At 57.1% G+C, this 20706-nt stretch overlaps 1 protein-coding gene across 4 annotated transcripts in view; it reads right to left on the bottom strand.

Moving 5' to 3' along the window:
• SLC6A1 (solute carrier family 6 member 1) overlaps nt 1-19951 on the bottom strand; it is a 42518-nt gene extending 22567 nt beyond the window's left edge. The window contains exons 1-2 of one of the 4 annotated variants that reach the window (XM_070576499.1): nt 19711-19946; nt 19411-19607 (exon numbers count right to left, since the gene is read on the bottom strand). The gene's annotated coding sequence lies outside the window, so the exon portion shown is untranslated. Of the gene's footprint in view, nt 1-12575; nt 13145-18931; nt 19218-19410 lie in introns of those variants that run through there. The other 3 variants (XM_070576498.1, XM_070576496.1, XM_070576500.1) reach the window with 3 other exon arrangements.
• Between the last annotated feature and the right edge of the window lie 755 nt (nt 19952-20706).

A 20706-nucleotide genomic window follows, 5' to 3' on the forward strand; every position in this document is an offset into this window, starting at 1 on the left:
CATCTTCAGAAGCCCGATGGAAATGGTCCTTTTGGTCGCCATGGGAATACTAGCTCATAAAAAGGCCAAGCCCTTTGCTTTGGGTTCTTGTTAGGCCAACTCAGAGTCTAGCTGATCAGCTTCACTCATCAGACCCAGGAGTGGGACATTTGTGTATTTGGTTAATAAAAAAAAATAATTATTCTGTGACAAATAAAGCCTGGTAAGAAAAAGCCCCAAACCTCTCCCAGCCGGGAGGAAAAGGATACAGGACCCGCCAGTGAGGAGGCCTGGCCCGCAGGTGAAACGGCGCCGTCCAGGCAGCCACCTGGCTCTGGCGCCCGCGGGGAAGAGCCCCAGGGGCCTCGTGACTCCTGCCACCAGGCGGACCACGCGTCCCTCTCTTGTGAGAAGCAGCACGCAGAAGGCATGGGCACGGGCGCGTCCACGCAAGGGCCCGGCCATCTTTCCAGAAAACTGTGACCTGTGAGGCAGAGGCAAGCCCTCCGCCCACTGTCCTGTCCTCTTTCCTGAACAGGCTCGGCGCCTGGCCCGGGGAGCTGCCCACCGTGGGCTCTCCCTCCCGTGGGGCCAGGCCTTGCCCTCCGCCACCTGCCGGCGGAGCAGGGGCAGGAGAGGCCTCCCCGGCTCGGGATTCGGGCGCTTTTCCAAGGCCTCCTTCCAGAGTCTTCCAGTTCTTCCTCATCAGGTGACAACGTTCCGTGGACCGAGCATCTGGCCACATGGTCCTCCAGATCCTCACTGAGCCACCACCAGCTGAACTCCACCGGAGCAGCTGTCAGCCGGGCACTGTTACTGTGAATGCACAGGGGACAAGCCCTGTATCCCCCACCCACGCACTCACTCCTGCATTCGTTCAGCAAGCGCTTACCGAGCACCTGCTGTGTGCCTGCACGGAGGGGGAACAACGGTCTCAACGGTTTTGTGTTCTGATCTACACCCTGGTCACCAGAGTTTGAATTAGAGAACTAACAGGGGCCAGCGGAAAGATCCAACATTTGCTGAGAGCCTGACGTGTCCACGGACCTGGGCTGGACACGCAGGTTGCGAGGACGGATGGGACGAGGTCCCTGACGTTGACAAGGTCACAGCCCAGGAGGAGAACTCTCCCTGTGTACCGTGATAAGCGCTGCAAGAGCGTATGCACAGACTCCGCAGGCCTAGGAGGGATGCGTGAATTCAGCCAGAGAAGGTACCCCAGGCAAGGGGACATCTGAGCCGGGTTTTGAAGACTGAATAGGTGTTTGTCAGGCTCAAAAAGAGGGAAAAGGCATTCCAAGTGGAGAGAAATGCGTGAACAAAAGTAGGGAGGTTTGAAGCTGGGAAGGGCCTGGAAAGCCAGGCTAAGGAACATAGGGACCAACTGCAGGTATGGGACAGGGGTGATAATGGATCAGATTAGTATTCCAGAAGAGTCCCTCAGAGCACCTCTGGGAAGGATGGAGTTAAAGAAAGAGACATGAGGCAGGAAAGTGGTGAAAATATTCCCATGGTGCCACATCCTTCCTCAGGGTGCACTCTGCGACCAAGTCCTAAAGCCATGGATAAAAAATGGGGCCAAACCACGCAGAAAGAACACCTCTGCCTATCCTGAACGAGGAGATGCTTTGGAGGAAAAAGAAAACACGTGGGTTTTGGAAGCTGTAGATCAGAAGTGGCAAAATGGGTCAAAACTGGCCCTTGGGCTTGTTTTATTTGGCCTGAACAAAAATTTTTTTCAGTTTGAATTAGGAGCCAGAAATGTGACTTTCTGGGATACAGTATTTCAAACAGAAGGAACAGCAAGTGCAAAGGCCCTGAGGCAGGAATAAGCTAGGCATGTTTGAGGAACAGCATGGAGGTGAGGGTGGCTGGAGTCCTATGTGGGAGGGGACAGATCTAGACAGAGGGGAGCAGGGGCCAGCGCACCCAGGTCTCAGAGACCACAGCAGGAGTCCAGGCTTGACCCTCAATGGGATGGGAGGAGGGGAAGAGTCTAAGCGGTGGGGGTGATCGGACTTCCGTTTAAGAGTCTCCCCCTGGCTGCCCAAAGGAGGCTGCAGAGGGGCAGGGGGAGGAGGGAGGCTCCTTAAAAGGCTGGGAGTCCTGGCAGAGATGCTGGTGAACGAGGCAGCTAGGGCAGAGGTGGGAGGAGTGGGGCCGGGGATCTAGCCTGGAGGTGGGGCCTGCAGCCTTGCCGGCGGCCTCAATGTCAGCAGCCCAGCCCTGGGCCTGAGGGCAGGCTCGGGGAGGGGAGCGTGGGGCCCCCATCCGGGACAATCCCCCTCTGTCCCCAGGGCCCGGGGGGGGGGGGGGAGTGGGGGGTGGGAGGGGGGGCTTAGGCAGAGGCCGAAGGGCGGAAAGGCGGAGGCCAGAGGCTGAGAGCTGCCATTGTCCGGCGGGCTGGGCCCCGAAGCCGCAGGGCAGGGCGGGGAGGGATGCCCACCGGGAAGGGCGGGCCGGGGAGGCTGGCCCCTGCTGCGTGCAGCTCCCAGGCTGTAATTACAGAAATGCCTGCTCGCTGCAGCCCGCGCTCACACCGCTCGCTTTTCTTTCTTTGTGAAACTCTGCGGCTCAAGAAAAAAATTAATATTGGGTTTGGCTTCATTCCAGGGGAAACAATGCAGTTTATTCTCCGCTTCAGGGAAGAACGCCAGGCTCAATCAATGGGACGAGGCTTTAGTGAGCATCTGCTGTGTGCCAGGACCCACGCCAGCTCCCAGCCAGGGAGAACAGCCAGCATTTATTGAGCGCCTGTTGTGTGCCAGGCACTTCACAGGTGTGGTGCCATCCAGTCCTCATTCCATCTCTGTATGCCAAAGGCTACTTCACCCAACTGACAGATAAGGAAACTGAGGCTGGCTGGCCTGGGGCGACTGTAAAGGAGTCGCAAACAGCTTGGTGACTCAGGGCCTTGCTTCTCAAAGCGTGGGTCTCTGTGGGGCAGCACTGGCGTCCCCTGGCAGCCTGTTGGACATGCAGACTCGTGGGCCCTCTCCAGACCCATGGACTCAGAAGCTGCATGTCAGCAAGGTCACTGATTCGGGGGCACGCAGCAGCTCCAGAAGCTGGAGGTCAGGGCTGACCCTGGCTATTCCACAGAGCTCGATTCAAACCCCTGTGGGACCAGGGGCCAGATATTCAGCTTGCCTGAGCCTCAGTTTCCTCATCTGTAAATAAGAACCCCTAGACTTTATAGGCTTGCTGTAAAACTCTGAAGCGAGATGACGCATGGAAGGAGGCCGAGGCGGCAGAGGGACGCCTGGCACACAGGAAGCGCTCAATAAAGAGCAGCTCAGATTCCCATTCAAAGAGATGAATAGCCGCGGAAGCGCTTTGTAATTGCAAAACGTTGTACAGATGTGAGGACTGATCAATAGCTGCCGGCCAGGTGCAGAGGTTAGAGGGCGGGTGGAACGGCGCAGGTGGACGGCAGGTGCTGTGGGTGGCCCTGGTGGTCAGGGAAGGCTCCCTGGAGAAGGTGATCTGATGGAGAAGGGGCAGCCGGAGAAAGTCTCCAAGGCCTTAGGACTCCTCTGGGGCGAAGAGTCAATCTTTGCCAGGGTGCAAGCTGCAGGCAAGACAGACAGCTGGGGGTCTAGATCGTAGGCCCTCATCCTTGGACCCTCAGCCAGTGGGACTTGGGGCCTCCTTCCTGGTCCAGACTTGTTCCATGCCACACCGGTACACCTGGCCCACACCAGCAGTCTACCAGATGAAGGAAAAGGCCCAGAGAGGGCTGGTGGCTCGTCCAAGGTCATACAACACACAAGTAGTACGATCCTTACAGACTGCCATCACCCCAACTCTCAGCCCACTCCACATTCTCACTCAAGAGATGAAGGGCAGCAGCTCTGTGTCTTGGTGCGAACCCCTCAGCTGCCCCAACACCCCTGAGACGTCATTTGCAGACCTGGGTGCATATCTCAACAGCATTTATTTGATGTCTACTCTTCACAACATCCCAGCGTGACTTTCAAGTACGTTACTTATTTGCTCAAAGTGTTTGTTTCCTCCTCAGGGAACAGGGCCAGCAATAACCACTTCACAGAGTGCAAGGGCTGGATTTGAATTCCCTAGCGCCGTGCCCAGCCCAACAAGTGCCAAATACATTGAAGCTAAGATGATTAGTACTTTCATTTTGCAAATAACGGTGCTGAGGCTCAGAGAGGTCAAATGACCTGCCCAAGGACATACAGGATTTAACCCAGGCCCTCTGACTCAGTCTGATGGTATCTGCTCATCCAGCAGGTGCCCCCCAGACACTGGCTGGTGTGACACTCTCTGAAGCCTTTAGACGTGGCCTTGTGACCGATCCGAGCCTGCCTACTGGGTCCCGGAGGGGAAGAGATGGACCTGCTGGCCTCACAGCCCCATGACAAACGAGGACACTGGGGCTCAAGCCCTTCCCCTCTGCTCGCAGCCTCCGAGAGCCTGGAAGTCGGGTTTCCTAGGCTGCCTCCACAGTCCGAATGTAGGAGAAGGCCGGGGGACACCCGCATCCCAACAACTGGACTGAGAACAAAACGGGCCTCAGAACTGCCAGAGGCCTCACTGCCCCTCTGGGTGAAACAGACTCCAGGAGCCACAGTTCTCTTTCTTCTGTGGTTGCATAAAAAAAATCCCAACCTTTCATTAGTAAAGAGGGAAGGAAAAGAAGAGCTCAGAGTGCGGGAGGAAGTGAGCTGGGCACACTCACCAGCATGCCGGGGCCTGCTCGAAACACTGTGTATATATTAACTCGCTATTATCACCCCCACACTCCCCTGCCATTTTACTGATGGGTAAACTGAGGCGCAGAGGGGTAAAGGGACTTGCCAGAGGTCTCCTAGCTAGGAACTAGGGGGCTAAGACGTGAACCCAGGCAGCTGGCCTCCTGTGTCCACGCTCTTCCCGCTCTATTCTGTGGCCCCTCATGGGGCGCCTGCAGAACCCCCAGGCCCCACTTTGGGGAGCTTAAGAGTGGCCCTTCTCCAACCGACGACTGCTTCCAGGACAAACCCCCTACAAGAGAGGCTGCCAGCACTGGACCCTCTGAGGTCTGGCTCCAGGAAAGGCTAACTTGTCACGGTGGTCATATCGGGCATGCTGTGTAGGTGTCCCAGGAGCCAACGCGCAGTCACAAGGGATCCGGGCTGAGCAGCTCTCCCCGGGCCCCTGGGGCTGGGGCTCTAATTCGAGTCCTCTGGGAGGCAGTCAGCCCGGGGGCGGCGATCCCTCTGGGAGCCCCAGCTCCCCTCCAGGGCAGACACTGCCCCGTTGGCAGCGGCAGGAGACCGGCCTCACGGCCACGTCTGCTGGGAGGTGGCCTTTCCAGGGGCTGACAGGGGACGAGGAAGCACAGTTAGCTTGAGACTCTAGAGTCCGCAGACCCTGGTTTGAATCCCGCTCCACACTTTACTAGCTGTGTGATCTTGAGCCAATCTCTTCCCCTCTCTGTGCCTCGGTTTCCTTCCACATGCAAGGAGAGGAGTCGGGCTTTGACTTCTAGTGCCTCTTCTGACTTCCATCCTCATTCTCATCTCATCCTGCCTGTCTCGCTCACACCGACAGTAGTCTGTTAACATCTGTTCTGGCCCCTGATTGTCTGCAGTGCTCAACCGAGCGCCTCGCTTCGTTCAAGGCAATTTTCAGTCCAACCCAGCCCGCATCGACTGTGCACCTCAGGGAGTCGAGACCCACGCTGCGTGCAGGGGATAAAGATGCCAGTCGGAGTCTGAGTCCGGCCACCACTGAGCTCTCAGGACAGCTGGGAGATGGCGTGGATAGCCAGCATCCACGTGATAAGTTCTTCCTAGCCCAGAGAAGGAGGGAGGGTGCCCTGCTGAGGGGCCAGGTTCAGGCAAGCTTCTGGGAGAGGATGGCACTGGGCTGGTGGAAAGGCACAGAAGCGGGGACGTTCTTTTTATAATCACAGCTGGAGAAGGAGGACTGGAATCCTTGCTCTGAACCACACGCCTCACTGCTTCTGGTCGATTCCAGGCAGAGGGAGCAGGGTGACCATGCAGAGCGTACTCAGAGTCAGTAGGAGCCTGACTTGTTGGCTAGAATTGGGCGATTTAGGCAATGTGGCTGGGGAGGTGGCCAGTCGCAGTAAAGGGCTCTGAGTGCAGGAGAAGGACATGCATTGTACCCTGTGATAAGAACGATGATCACACTGCACGCTCATTAAATGCTTAAGGTGTTTGGTGGATTTCATGATTGATCGTATTTACTCTCATGAGACCCACTGCACAGATGTGGAAACTGAGGCTCAGAGAAGTACAGCAACTTGCCCACAGTCCTGGATCCAGGAGGTGGCAGCTTGATTCCAAGGCCCCTGCTTCTAACCAACCACCCTTCCCCACTGTGGGCACTGGGGGTCCCTTGGGGACCACTGGAGCTTTTAAGATGGGGAGACTTGATTGGATGCTATTTGGCAAGAGTCTGACAGCTGTGTGAGGGAGGGAGAGGCGGTGGGGGGATGGTGACTGAGCTGGGACCGTGATGGAGGCAACGGCGAAGGCCCCGTCACTCCACACAACCTAGCTCCTCTGCTGACAAATAGTTAATTCTTCTTTCCTAGGGCCCCAGCTACACTCCCTGCTCTGCACGAACGGGACCTGGGTCTTCACCTTGCTCTGCTTCCCCCGCAGCCACTCAAACAGTGCTAGACGCATCCGTGCTCTCCTGCCTTCCACCCTCCGTCCAGGGGGCATTGTTATCGCAAGGCTCAAGAAACGTCTGCTTCAGAGACGATGGCACGGGGCGCCCGCGCAGTGGTGTGCTGGCAAGTGTGTAACAGCAGGCTCTCAGGAAAGCAAACCGAAGGCCCGATGTGGGGCGTCTGCTGATGTCTGTGGTATAAACGCTCCCCCGACGGCCAGGTCAGAGCAGCCCCAGGTCACAGGGCTGGGAAGAGAGAAGCATTTTCTGCGAGCAGGCTCTCGATCGTCTTGTAAAGACATCACCTCCTTGGCTGGCACCAGAGCAGACGCTGCAGCCCTGTGGGGACAGCCTCAAAGGGGGCTTAGGAGTTGGGGGTGGGGGAGAGGAGCACTCGAGGGGTGGGAGAGAAGAGGGGGCAGAAGGATGGGGAAAGGAGAGAGGAAGATAGGAAGAGAGTAGCAGAGTGACAGGGAGAAGGGCCCAGGAGGGATGAGGAGGAACACAGACAGAGGAAGAAAGAGGAAAAAGAAACTCTGAGGATGAAGCAGGGAAACAGATGTGCTGTTCCTTTCCCAGGCACTAACCAGGCTCCACTCTGTGCTCTCATCAAACCCTCCGGAGGACCCAGGGAGGGAGGGAGCCTACGTCTCAGCAGTAAGAAACCTGTGGGTGACGGAGTCCAGGGTCGCAGTGGTTGAGGAGCTGTGACTGGAACCCAGGCTGCGGCCTCCCCCGCTGACTTCCTTCACTGGGTCTAATCGGACGTGCTGTGGGCCAGCCCATGGATCTCAGCCTCCAGCGAGGGCTCAGGCACCTGCCGAGAAGGGACCCTGTGTCCCTGTGCCGGCACGGCGGGAACCCATGGGGGCACAGGTCAAGGTGCCCAGCCTCGGGGCCCTTGCAGTCCTGTTCCAGGCTGTGTCCTTCTTCCTGCCTTCCTCTGCCGGGTGTGGGGAAGTCTCCGGGACTTCTGTTCCAGGGGACGCCTCTGAAAAGGCCCTGGGCTCAGCCAGCCAGAAAAGATTAATCCAGATGAGGAATAGTGACATGATGACCACCTGGCATTCTTTTCAATGGCTCTTGGCCTTTTAAGAGACACTTGTAAGAAAACCAGGGGGTTAAATAACGGTTCTCTCCAGTTCAAGTTGTGCTTGAAGGACTCTGAAGGACATTAGGATAAAGACCTTAAGAACTCAGATTTGGGAAAAAGAACAGCATCACACAGCAGGGGCTGGCTAAGCTAGATGACCGTCTGCAATAAGCCGCATGCAGACAAGCAGCCCAAAAGGAGAGCAGACTCTGTGTCACAGAATGGTACTGCAGTGACGGTGGCCCTGGGCATCAACACGGTTCTTTATCAGGCGTCCACACCTGGGACTCTGTTTCCTCCTGTCGACAGCTCTGCAGGCTTTATCAGCCCCATTCTAGGGATGAACACACTGAAGCCCCAAAGATAAGCCGTCTGGACCAAGGTCACGCAATGTCACAATAAGAAGCACCAGAGAGCTCAAGCTGGTGGCCTGTGAGCCAGATGGGTCCCACACAGGTGCTTGGTTGCGTGGCACCAGCTTAGAATTTTAAAACCTGAATTTGCATGCTTTATTGGAAGGAGAGTGGGGATGTGTTTTCCAGTTTACCACAAGTGCCACTATGACTGTCATCTTGTCCCTGTCCTCTTTCCTCATATCTTTGACCTGCCTGGCTCTCAATGGCCTTTGAGTTTGCGATCCTAATATATATGGTGCAATCCAGTCACTCCCGAGAGTCCCTTCTCTAAGCTGTGAAGAAGGACAAGATCACCACCGCCCCTTCTCCAGGGGCTAGGCAACACTCTTGGGGTGGTGATGTTTCAAAAAGCACGCTCAGTATTATATTTCATATTCGGAAAACAACCCATCCTATTGTTCTCTTAATACAGGCGCAGTTGGATTTAAAAAAAATGTTGAGACACTGCTTTCGAATATTTTGCAAGAATGAGGAGGGCGTGTATTTCCAGTCGATTAAGGGTCAGATTCCAGGGTCTCAAATATTTCCCAAAGAGAAAGCTGATTTTATTGTTAAAAGACTCCAGGGAATGCTCGCTTCAGCCAACGCATCTGTTCCTGATTCATTCACTTCACTTTCCAAAGGCGTCTTTATAGTATGCATTCCTCTTGTTTGTAAAGTGAAAAATCCCATGCAGCAAGGAGAACATGCCCATCTGGGAGAATGGGATGTTTACTGAGCAAATTTTCTTAAGACCCACGAACAATGAACAAACTCATCAATAACTTCCGCTTGGGAGGTCAAAGAGTGTTCAGAGATTTATTTGTCTCGCCTGCGGGAGGGGCAGGCAGAACAGGGCGATGGTTAAGGGCACCGGCCCCGACTCTCAGCTTGGATGCCCCGTGACCACAGGACCTCTAAGACAGAGGTGATACTGTCTACATTTAGGGCCACTACGAGGATTAAATGGGAGAACATGTCAAGTGGCTAAAACAGAACCTGGCACATAGTCAACACTTGACACCTGCAGATGTTGTAACAAATCCCCTCACTGGGGCTGGCGCTGTTTTTAGAGAGCGATGGGAAAAGCCCTGGGCAGGAGGCACAGCGACCTTAACCTATTAGGCAACAGCACCAGGGTGTGATGGGAGCCCGTGGGAGAGGCTGATCAAACCAAATTCTCAGAGCAAACTGTTCATTAAACATGATTCACAAAGTGGACACGTGTATCTGTCCTGCAATTAGCACATTCCTTTAAATCCTGGTTAAATGTCACTGTGTCCACTGCCCAGCGAGTGAGTCTCCCGACCCCTTTCCCACCCGCGCAGGGCGGCTCATGGCTTCACACCCTGTCATGCAGCCTCCGGATCAGCAGTGAACAGGTGACCCTCCCTTTGCGGGATCCAGAAGCAGGTTGCTGTCTCGGGGGGCGGATTTGCTCAGACAGGTTTGTGGAAACAAACAAAATGGTTGCTTGCATCCCAGCCATCAGATCCCAGCTCTCAACCGCTGCTCTGGAAGCAGCCAGTGCCCACGTCCAGCACCCTCTTTCTGCTTCCAAAACAGAATGGGGTTGTCTGCCAGCTCGCTGCACGTCTCCACCAGCATGCAAATGGTGCCCTGTGGGGTTTCGCAGGGTGTTAACCCCATGGTCTCCCATCCCCAATCGGGGAAGTGAATGCATGGCGCCAGCTGTGCAGAAGAGAGACGAAGAGTGTGGGTGACAGTCTGTATTTTCCACAAGGGTTTGCAGTGCGGGGTCATTTAGACGCCTGCACGGAGAAACGCCGTCCCTCCCAGGGTGGCTGTCAGAGGCTCGAGGCACAGGACATTCGCAGGGAGGTACATCAGTCACGCTTTCCGAATGCAAAATATTTATGTGTATTTTTGGTGATAGGGGCTGTTCATTTGTTTTACTGATATGCACCAGCCTGCAATGAGGAGCCGTGTTATTTATTGTTCTTGTACTTGTTTCAGCCAGTTCCTCTCTTCCAACACCACAAATTGGAAGCAATACATGGTTGGAAGCAGACCCTTCTTCTAGCTAGCCCCTCCTCTCTGGTTATAATAACAGCTCTGTTGATTGCACTATGCCCAGGAGCCAGGCTCCACGCTCTACCTACCTTACCTTATTTGGTCTCACCACGATCCTATGAGGTAGGTCTGTTATTATCTCCATTTTGCAGATGAGGACACGGAGGCTCAGAGAGGTAAGGTGACTTGCCCAAGGTCACACAGTTAGGAAGTGACAGGGCCGGCTCTGACTTTGGCTCCAAAGCTGATGTTTGTAGCTGCCTTGCCCTACTGTTTCCCCACTACCCCAGGGCTGGAATTGTCCTCCCGGCCGTCACATCACAGTCTCCAGGAGCACTCTCTCAACAGTCTTCAGAGGGGTCTAGATGCTCCGAGCACCGGCTCCCTTCCCCGTCTTTGGGGGTGCCCCCTCCAGGCCCTCCCCTCCCCACATCAGTCTGAGGTTGAAACCCCAGCTCCACCCCTCGCCTGGCTGTGACCTGGGGAGAGTCACTTGACCTCTCTTCCCCTTACTTTGAGCCGCCTCCATGAAGTGAAGGTAATTGTCCCTTTCTGGCGAGGTTGTAGGAAGGATGGAACTAGACAAGGCAAGTGTCCCCAAAGCTGCCCCCATCCCCACCAGCCCGAGCCCCCTTCCCGGGGAAGTTCAGACCCTAGACACAGGCCCCTCCGCTCTCGCTCTCGCTCTCTCCAGCAGCTCCCGAATCAGCATTCCACACACATCCCTCCGCCTTGTGCAACGCCATTATCTCCGAGGACACAGGCTCCGTTGTCAAGGCAACCAGAGTCCTTCCACCAACTCTATTTAATAATTTCTCAACAGCGGAGCTGCGCCGGCTTGGGGCAGGGGAAAGAGCACTGGGTCAGGGTTTAGAAGCTCTGGGTCCCAGCAGCTGTGGGCCTAGGACTCAGTTTACCCATCTGTAACACGGGCGTCTGAAATGGGTGGGTTTTGTGACTTTCTCTGGCCTAGAAAAACCCTGAGAAATGGCTTTCGAGGTCCAGGAAGTGGGAGGCAGGGGACCAGAGCTACTGGAAAGGGGTTGGAGGTTTGAGTGACATTTTAAATCCACAAGAAGAACCAGAAGTCACCTTTAGTGACTGTGTTCTCTCCTTCTGCTGAATTGCCTCCAAAATGTCACTTTTCAAACATTTATGCAATCTCTGTGATCCACCGGGTTCAGGGCTGGGGTTGGTTAGGAGACAGAGTTTTGCCTGTAGCCATCACAGCCCTCACTCTGCTCAATTTGCAAATGTGCAAACTGAGGTTCAGAGATGGCAAACGGGTTGTCCATGGTCACCCAGCAAGTGGAAAGTCCAGCCGTCCAGAAAGGCAGGGTTAGTGATGCTAAGAGAAGAGAGCCAGTGCCTGTGCTGGTCCCTCTGCCCCACTCAGCCCATGGCTGATCCTGCTCTGGCCCTCACCTGCGCTGCTTCTGGCTCTCACTTAAGGAGCCATGTAGACAATCAAATCGAGGTAAGTACCTACTACGTGTCTCCCACTATACTGGGTGCTGGAGACGCCAGGAGACACAGCATTTCTGCACTTAGAGAATTTACGGTTTTGACTGTGAGCAGCGCTTCAAAGGGCAGAAACAACACCTGGTTTATCTTCATGATCCACAGTAGGACCCAGCACACAGTAGGTGCTCAAAATTTTATTGGTCCAGTTGTTTGCCCACATCTGCCCCTGAAGGTAACTTCTCTAGACCTCCCAGAGGCCTCTGAGAACATCTCCCAAAGCAGCCACCCATGTTCCCAGCTCCAGGGAGCCACTGCGGGCCCCGTGCTGGGGAGAGGGCCAGTGTGAACGAGGCTTTGTGACTCCTGGCTGGCTCCAAGATTGGGGAGGGGGCAGTTCTGCTTTGGCCCAGGCTGATGGCACAGCTTTTAGGCACAGCCATTGCCAGCCCAGCGGCGCTATTTAACTCCTCCGGGGCTGGCGTTTTACTGAACACCCGCGGCATAATTAACAGCGCGGCATCTGCTGTCATTAGCGGCATTTGCTGCCGTTTGGAGAAAGGCTCTTCTCTTCCCCAGTCATTAGTCTCGGGAGGCTATTAGTGGGAAACAGAGGAGGAAGTGGGGCGTGCAGCCTCCCTTCCTCCGCCCAGAGAGCTGGCGCCCGCATCCAGTCCAAACCCCTGGGCTTTATGGCCTAGAAAGCAACGCCCAGAGAGAAGGACCCTGCCACCGACCGCAGAGGCTCGAGGCCAGCCCCACCACAGGCGGCCCTCCCACTCCTCTCTCGGTCTGCCAACCCAGGCCTCAGGGTCCCGCGGACCGGGAGTCAGTCAGCGGGGTGACCTTGGGCAACCGTGAGCTCCCTGGGCCTCAGGGTCCCTCTTGAGGCACCTGGGATCCTGCTTGTAAAGAGCTCGGCTCCTGCCGGCGCCACAGTCAGGGCTCGAGCTCAGGCCTGTACGTACCCGATCACTGGGTGTCATAGCGCGGAACCAGCCAGGGACAATGGGGAACACACGTATGCGTTGATTCCCGTCCTCAGCGGATACTCTTTAGCAAGACTACTTCTTCCCCAGCATCAGCCCACTCCTTCTTTTTAATCACAGGTGGGTCCTTGGCCTCAAGCTCTGGAAGCATCCGACATGGGGGCCAAAGGGCTGCAGGGAGGATGGAGGCCACTGGCCTTGGGCTTCAGGCACTTTGGTTTGTGCTATTTACCCTCTGCCTCGGTGAGTCCAAGACCCCATCTCCGGCACTGCGCTCTGCACTCAGGCGCCTCCCAGAGGCAGCGGGAGGCTGGAAAAGCACTCAGGGGTGGCACCAGCCAGACCTGGGTTCAAACCTGTGAGCACTTGGCCGTGTAACCAGGGTGAGCGATTCCCCCTCCCTGGACCTTGGGGTCCTCGTCCGGCGAGGCGGACGGTAGCACCCGTCCTAGCATCGTTCTCAGCAGCCTCGGGAGGCCCAGGACTGGAGTCCAGGAGGCGCTCCATACGGGGTGCACAGGGCCAGGCTAGCCATGCAGCCAAGGGACGCGTCAACCCCTCAGGGATCCCTGCCTCCCCCCGCACCTCAGAAGGGAACTCTGATGCATTTCACAGTCTTCAGCATGGGCAGCAGTCCAAGGGTAGAGGGGACGTGAGGTAACGGCCAGGATGAGTGGCTGTCCTCCCCTCCCCGCTTGGCTGGGTACACTCAGAACCACACGGCTGCTCCTCTAGCAGGACCCGGACGGCCTGAGGCTCACGGACGAACGCTTCCCCACACCCTTCCCAGTTTGTTAGATCCTTCCAGACAACCCACAGGGTCCCTGGTGTTCATTTCTACTCAAATCCGTCTAGATAAGCACGCTTGTGTGAGTGCATGTGTGTGTGAGAGCAGTCACCCCTTTCTGTCCTCCCCCTGCCACCACTGGGGGGCCCCTGACCAAATGAGGACACTTCAGAGCCCCAACTCTGGGCCAAGGGGACGGTCGCCTCCAGCCAGAGTTCAGGGAAGGTTAGAACCAGACACTGAGGTCCTCTCCTCCCCCATGTTCCCAGGCTATCCCACCATCTCCGACTGTGTTCCGTCTCCCACAGATCTGGCCCCTCTGGCCACCTTCTCAAGGGGCTCCCTGGTGAATTCGGATTTGGGCTTTGTCGAGATGATTCGCATCTGCTGGAAAACCAGAGGTCGGGGATGAGGGTGCTCAGGGATCCCTGAGCTCAGCTTCCCCCTCCAGAGGACAGAGAGAATCACGGCAGTAATAACGTGGTCACCTTCCCCTGGAGCTCCCAGGGCTGCTGCAAACTTCAGCGGAGAGAGCACACGGACGGTGAAATTCTCCGTAGGGGTTAAGTGTGTGTACTCACGTGCGTGCAGACAGGCCTCATTTGAGTCAAGGTCATTCTGATTTGGGCTGTATGAGAAAACTAGTTTTTTAAAAAAGGTCTCTTTCCGTTTGGCAGAAGATTCCTCTCCAGGATATTAAGGACCATATTTTCTTCCCCTGGAATACTTCATACAGGATCAAAAGAAACAAGAGCTACAAGAACATTTTTTTTTTGCAAACTGTAAAGTGCTGTTCTGATAACCGGGGGGTATTGTCACCAGCACTAAGTTCCAGCACACCACATTACTGATAGCAAATGTCGCTGTTCACTTCCTCACGGCTGTCGCCCTCTCCCTGCACAGAACTTCCTTACCAAACAACAAGGCCATGAAAGCAACCTGCTGTCAATGTCTTTGGGGGCATCTCTGACCTTGAATGTCCCTCTGGTCAAGGCTCAGCTCTCTCAGGAGCTGGCATGTGACACTGACCTTGCAGACGCTATGCAGCTGACAGGTGGGCAGAGCTGCAGGTCACTGTCCGAGGCAGCCACTAACTCCTGCATCTTCCAGTCCGGCCTGCGTGCCAGGATCCTATTCGGCCCCAGACGCTGGGGGCCCCTCCTGCAGCCAAAAGGGCCGCTGGCACCCTAATGTGGCCTGTTCCACCTACCTGCACACCCCCGGCTCGCAGAGTGCCACAGCCAATTGCTCTGCAAGACCTGGCCTCCTTGTAATTTCCAATTTGTGAGAAATGTAAAAATAGAAGGCCATTCGCTGCAGGCAGCTTGCATCAAATCGGATGCCACTTTCGTGTCATGTCAGATCACGGTAAACGGAACTGATGGCTTCGTTGGCCGCTCTCAATGGCTTCCAGAGCAGCAAGAGGGTGGTGACAAATCGGGGGACACTTGAGAGTTAGGGGAAGTTGGCCAGGTGCACAACATCAGCACCAGCTTTAAACAAGTTCACAGTACAGGTCACGAACATGCTGTAACAGAAGGCGCCGGGGTGTGAATCCCAGGTCTGCAACTTAGCAAGGGAGGGGCCCTGGGCACAAATTCCTCTCTCTGTGCCTCAGCCTCCCCAGCTATCAACCAGCAGCTGCCGAGTAGCTGGCCTCCCTGGGCTGTGGCACGGTGCAATTGACAGAATGGCTGGGGCAGTGTCCTCCAACTGTGCACCTCCTTAAATGGGGCATCGTGGTCCTTGCCAAGGCAGCAAGGCCAGGGGCATTTCCAGAGCGGAGAGGGCAGCCCCTTGCGGTCGCATTTGGGTTCCAGGGCCATTGATTTGCCCAGCGATCCTGCAGCAAGTGCCTGAGCCTCTCTCTCAGTCTCCACACCTGCACAGGGACGATTCCACTACGCATCTCACAGGGTTTGGTGAAAATTAAATGCAATAATATAACTAAATACCCAGCACATTCCCTGGCAGATCATCAGCTTGCAATAACTGTCATCGAGGATATTATCATTGGAACAACGTTAGTGGGTTTTTTTCTGTTTACGACTGAAGCCAAGTCGCTGCTGAAATATCACAGCTTGCATTCGCGCCGACCGTCTATGCCAGTACCCTTCTCTCCGCTAGGAGCCGGCTGGCTTCCCGCTGACTCTCAGCCCCCATCCACGGCTCCCAGTCTTCGGAAGAGTCGGGAGTGAAGAAGCTGGATGTCCCCAGGCCCACTGAGGCACATTTCCCCGGGAAGCCCTATCTTGGGGTCCACTACTGGCCTCTGAGCCTTTTCCCCTCTCAAGCACCACCCTCCTTCCTTCCACCTCCCAGTGACCTTCAGAGAATGGGGCAAAGGTGGCAAAAGGACCATGGGTGCGGGGCCCAGCTGAGGAGCCGGCGCCGAGGAAGACCGAGGGGCGGTGGACAAAAGTCAGAGGAGCCAGCCTGAGAGGGGCCTGCGGCTCTCAGCAGGTGCTGTCCACTCCAGGCTGTTTTCATCACGGCAGGGGCTGCGCTCTGCCCACCTTCTCCGGGCACAGAGAAGCTCAGGGAACTCTGCACGGTGGAACTGAAGGGGCAGTTCTGACCTGGGGAAAGACAGGCTGCTGACCCGTCTCCGTTTCCATCTGGGGAGCCAGGTGATTAAGCAGCTCTGACTGGGTTTGGCGTTGGGGCTGCGGCTGGGGGAGAGGGCTTAGATCACAGGGAAGGAGGCTGGGCCAGGGGTCAGGGAGGCGCTCAGGCATCTCGCCTGCTCCCAAGGACAAAGGGGAGGGACTTCGGGATGCGGAGAGGCTGCAGGCTGCAGGCAAGGCTTCACCGACTGGGGTTGACACTCAGCCTGTGCTCCTCACACAAGCAAGAGAGGGGGAAAAAGACCTCTCCGAATTCCAAGTGGCTTGGGACGTCTCTATCTCAGCTACTGAGCTCCCAGCCAAGTGTGGGAACAGCGTCTTTATGTGATGGTGAGAAGCCGCCTGACACTGTGCTTTATTTAATGTTGCTCTTAGCATATGCTGGGAGGATGGAGGAGCAGCCATTGCTCAGAGAGCAGGCCCAGGGGCCCCCGCCAATCATCAAATCTCGACCATCAGCCCACCACCACACTTTATGGAGGTGAAAGCTGAGCCCCAGAGACCCAGCAAGGGGGCAAAGTGTTGGCCTGGAAATCAGAAGAGCAGGGTTCGAACCCCCGCCCTGTCTCTTCCTAACTGCGTGACCTTGGGCAAGTCACTTGCCCTCTCTGTACTGTACTTTCCTCAGCTCTAAAGCGGGGATTAGAATAGTTCCTGCCGTACTAGGTTACTGCAAGAGTTAGAAGTAGGCACACTGGAAGCTGTCCGTACTCCATCCTTCCTTCCAACGGGAACGAGAGCTTACAGGAGGTCACCTGGCCAGAAAACAGCAGCACCCGGGCTCAAAGCGCCCCCATCCAGGCTCGTTCCTGGTCGTGGTCTCAGAGGCCACATTTTGCAGCCTCCCCGGTTCAGTGACATAGGTAGATACTGCAGGGAGGTCCACACCAGCATCGTCATCACCTTCCATCCATGCAGGCTTTACTCTACAGCACTTATTGAGTGCCTGCTGTGTGCTGGGCCATGCAGAAGCACACTCACAGGATTTGGAGCGCCGGGTTGCCAGGCACGTGGAATCTGCAGAGAGCACAGCTACTGTGCTTCTTTCAGCTTTGACGGACTTGCTTTTTCCTTGTCTTTACCCTCCGAGTTGCCTCCTCCTTGGCCTCTAGACGGCCCTCCCAGCCCCATCCTGAGTTCCTCTGGGCCCCACTTCTCCCCAAGCCTCCAGCCCTGGAATAAAGGGTCGCACATCAGGAGAGAGGGTTCCCGCTTTCTCTCCCACAGCAACTGCCTCTCTCCCGTGTGGCTCCTAGGGATTGCCCCATTCTCCAGATGCTCTGCCAGACAAGCCGGGCTGTGTCCCGCTGCCTGGGACTCTCTGTTTGTCCTCCGAGGACTGGCCACTGCACCGGCGCTTGGCTGGAGAGAGAGCGCTTTCTTTGTCTGCCGCCTGCCTGACAATTTATTTCTCAGGCTCGAGGGAGGCTCAGCCATTTTGCCCAGGCTGCTCTGGGAAAAGGTCCCTCCCCATCCTCCAGGGACTTGCACCTCCAAGGGCAGGTTCTCCTCTCTCCTCTGCCTGGGGGAGGGTCTGAGGCTGCAGGACCAGGACCAGAGCAGCAGCTCGGTCAACCCTTCCCAGCAAGATTGCTCCAAAGAGAAAGAGAGACAGAGTGCCAGATGCCTGTAGTTTCACTGACCTCCTTTGTTCCGGAATTTGGAAGTTGGGGCAGCCTTTTCAGACTCCCTTATGAATGCATTTCCCCCGAAGTTCCCGAAGAGAGGATCTAGGCAATACCCATGCCCCCTCTCATGCCAAACACCCACCTTGTGTGTCACAGAAAAAAGAAGGTCCACCCTAAAGTCCAATCACATAGCCTGACACAATCTCTGATTTTGGGGGTGTCACCAAAACTCGGAGCCATTTTATCCAGCCCCCCCCCCTCCTTCCGCCAGTTCTTCATGGGGACGAGGCTGCACTTCCCGGAGGAGGGAGGGGGAGCTCCGGCCCCACACAGGAAAGAAACTGGGCATTATCCCTTGGTTTTAGAAAATCTGATTTTCTCCTTGGGGTTCACATCTATTTGGGGAGGAGGTTAGCTCAGAGCCCCAGTGGTCGGTTGCTCCGTCGGAGTTCTGGTATGAAGATCAAGTCAAGTCAGAACAGGGCATCTGTGGGTGTCACCCCTGGGAACATGCGGGTACAGATGGGCCACAAGCACGGAGATGCAATGGTCACTGCCCGAGGGGCAACCGCGGTGGCAGGGTCGCTCCTGTCCCCATCCCCGGGAAGTAACTGTCGGGACATAAGGCGTGAGGGTGACAAGGGGCCCTGTGGTAGCGAGGAGCCGCAGCCCTTGAGCCCTCTGGGGGCGCCCCTCACCCCACATTCCTGGGAAAGGAGTTGGGAGTGCGGCGACAGTTTGCGTGCGCTCAGCCCAAGCTGTGATGCGCGTTTCAGCCAACATTTCTTGAGCGCTTGAGCTGCCCCAGGATAGACAGGAGGTGCCCCATTCCCAAGTCGCCTGTCCCCCATAGCGCTCGGAGAATAAATGAAGGGCACAGCTCGATCTCGGCGCAGCTGACCCCGAGACGGAGAGGAGGCGCAGGTCCCCCAAACGCTCTTACCATTCTTTCCGGGGGGGCCCCTCCATCCCCTGGGGAGTGGACGCGGCGCTTCGACAGCTCCAGCAGAAACCAGTGCCAGCCGGGGGCGGGGGCGGGAGGGGCAAGGGGCCCCGCGACACGGAAAGGGCATGACATTCTCGCGACCCCCGCGGAGTCCCCGGCCCCTCACCCTCGCGCGCCCAAGGGGAATGGCCGGGGCGCACGCCGACGGTCGAGGCGGGACCCCGGCTCCTGCTTGTGGCCCGCGGCGCGGCGAGAGCGGGACTTGGCATCTCGGGGTGTCCGCCCCCGCCCCGCCGTCCCGTCCCGGGCTCCGCTCCCCGCGCCCCGACGCCGCCGCCCGTTCCTACCTGCGGCCGGGGCTGCGCTGCCCGCGGCGGGCGCTCGGGGCGCGGGCCGCTCCGGGTCGGGCCGCGCTGCGCTCCGGCTCCTCGGCTCCTCGGCTCCTCGGTTCGCGCAGCTCCCCGCAGGCTCGCCGCTCGCTCGGTCTTTCGAGGGCGGGCGGAGGGACGCGGGGAGGGGGCCGGGGAGGGAGGGCGGAGGAGCGCGCGGGCGGGGAGATGCGCCCGGAGCCCGCCCAGCCGGGGAGGGCCCTGCCCGCCCCGCGCGCTCCCGGCCGCCTCGGCGCAGCTCCCCGCCGGCCCCGTCTCCTCCTTCCCCCTCAGCCCCTCTCCCTTCACCCCTTCTTCTTCCCTCCTTCTCGCTCCCACTCCCCCTTCCAATTCTCCCCTTTCCCTCTACCCCCTTTCTTCTCTGTCTCCTCCCTCCCTCCCTCTCCCAGCATCCCCTCACCCTTCTCGCCTGCTCCCCTCTCCCCTCCTCCTCTCACTTTCTCCTTCCTTCTCCTTCAGTCCGTGGGCCTTTTCCCTGCCTTGTCCTGGGGTCAGCAGTCTGTCTGTCCTGGTCTCTGTCTCCCAGTCCTCTTCTGCATGGATTTCCCTTTTGGCTTTTCTCTTTCCAGCTTTGCAGGTCTGCTTCTGTTGGTCTGTCCTTTTTGTTTCTCTTTCTCTGTCACCCTTTCTCTCTCTGTGGGTCACAGGCCCCCTCAGTGTGGATGGGGTGGCTCCTGCCCCTCTGCTCTCCTCCCCCGGCAGCCTCCCCTGCCTGTTACATGGAGCCCGCTGCTGACCTGGAGCCAGCAGGCTCTTGGTACCAGGCTGGGTGTGCGTGCGGCTGGAGCCCGGGCTGGGGAGGACTCCCTGTCTGCCGCCAGGGGTTGGACGTGGAGACACAGTGGCTATGTGTGTGGATGGACAGAAGGATAAACAGATGACCAAAAAGGCGAACACAGCCTGGAAAAACACCCAGGGAGGGCGGCAGAACCCCCAAGACACCTTCCTCCTTCTTCTTGAGGTTTCAGGGATTGTTCCAGAGCAGCCTCTCTCACAGCCAATCCCAGCCCAGCGCCTGAGGACTCCCTCCCTCCCCTTGCCAAGTCCTGAACCCCCCCTAACAAAGGCTCCTGGGAATGGGGCCACTCTGCCCTTCCCTCTGGGTTCCACGAGGACTCACAGAAAGGATTCCTGCTCTCCAGCCCTGACCTGCCCTTCACCTCCTCTCTCTGTCCCCAGGGCTGGCATTTGCTGACTGACTTGCCACCTCCCACCCCTCATTGCCCCTCCCTCTGGTCATCCACCCTGGCGTCCCACAACACACCGTGCTCCCCAAGGTCACCCTGACTTGTGCCTCTTTCCCCATGCTGTCACCCACAAATGGGGAATCTTGATATCTTCCTTCACCCCCCCCCCACCCCCCACTGCTCACCAGCTCCCGGTGCTCCTGCCCTCCACTGGGACTTCAAGTAAGTACGTACTGAGCTCCTTCTATCTGCCAGGCACTGTCCTAGGCTCTGGGGACACCGTGGTGGACAAGACAGGCCACAGAGCTCGAGGTGGTCCTGGTCCAGCGTGGAAGGTAGGCTTCTGTCAAATACCCACACAAGCTCAGACTGGCAAGCTCCTCCAGGAGCTCACATTTCAGGGGACCCCAGTCCAGCTTGAGACGGCAGAGGAAGGGTTCCTCAAGGAAGTGCCATTTAGGCTGAGGGCCGCAGGATGAATAGGAGCCGTGTGGCGGAGATGTGGGGCACAGCTTTGAGCAAGGATGTGAGGGTAGCAAAAATGGA

This window comes from Equus przewalskii, chromosome 15, assembly GCF_037783145.1.
Source record: "Equus przewalskii isolate Varuska chromosome 15, EquPr2, whole genome shotgun sequence".
Lineage (NCBI taxonomy): Eukaryota > Metazoa > Chordata > Mammalia > Perissodactyla > Equidae > Equus > Equus przewalskii.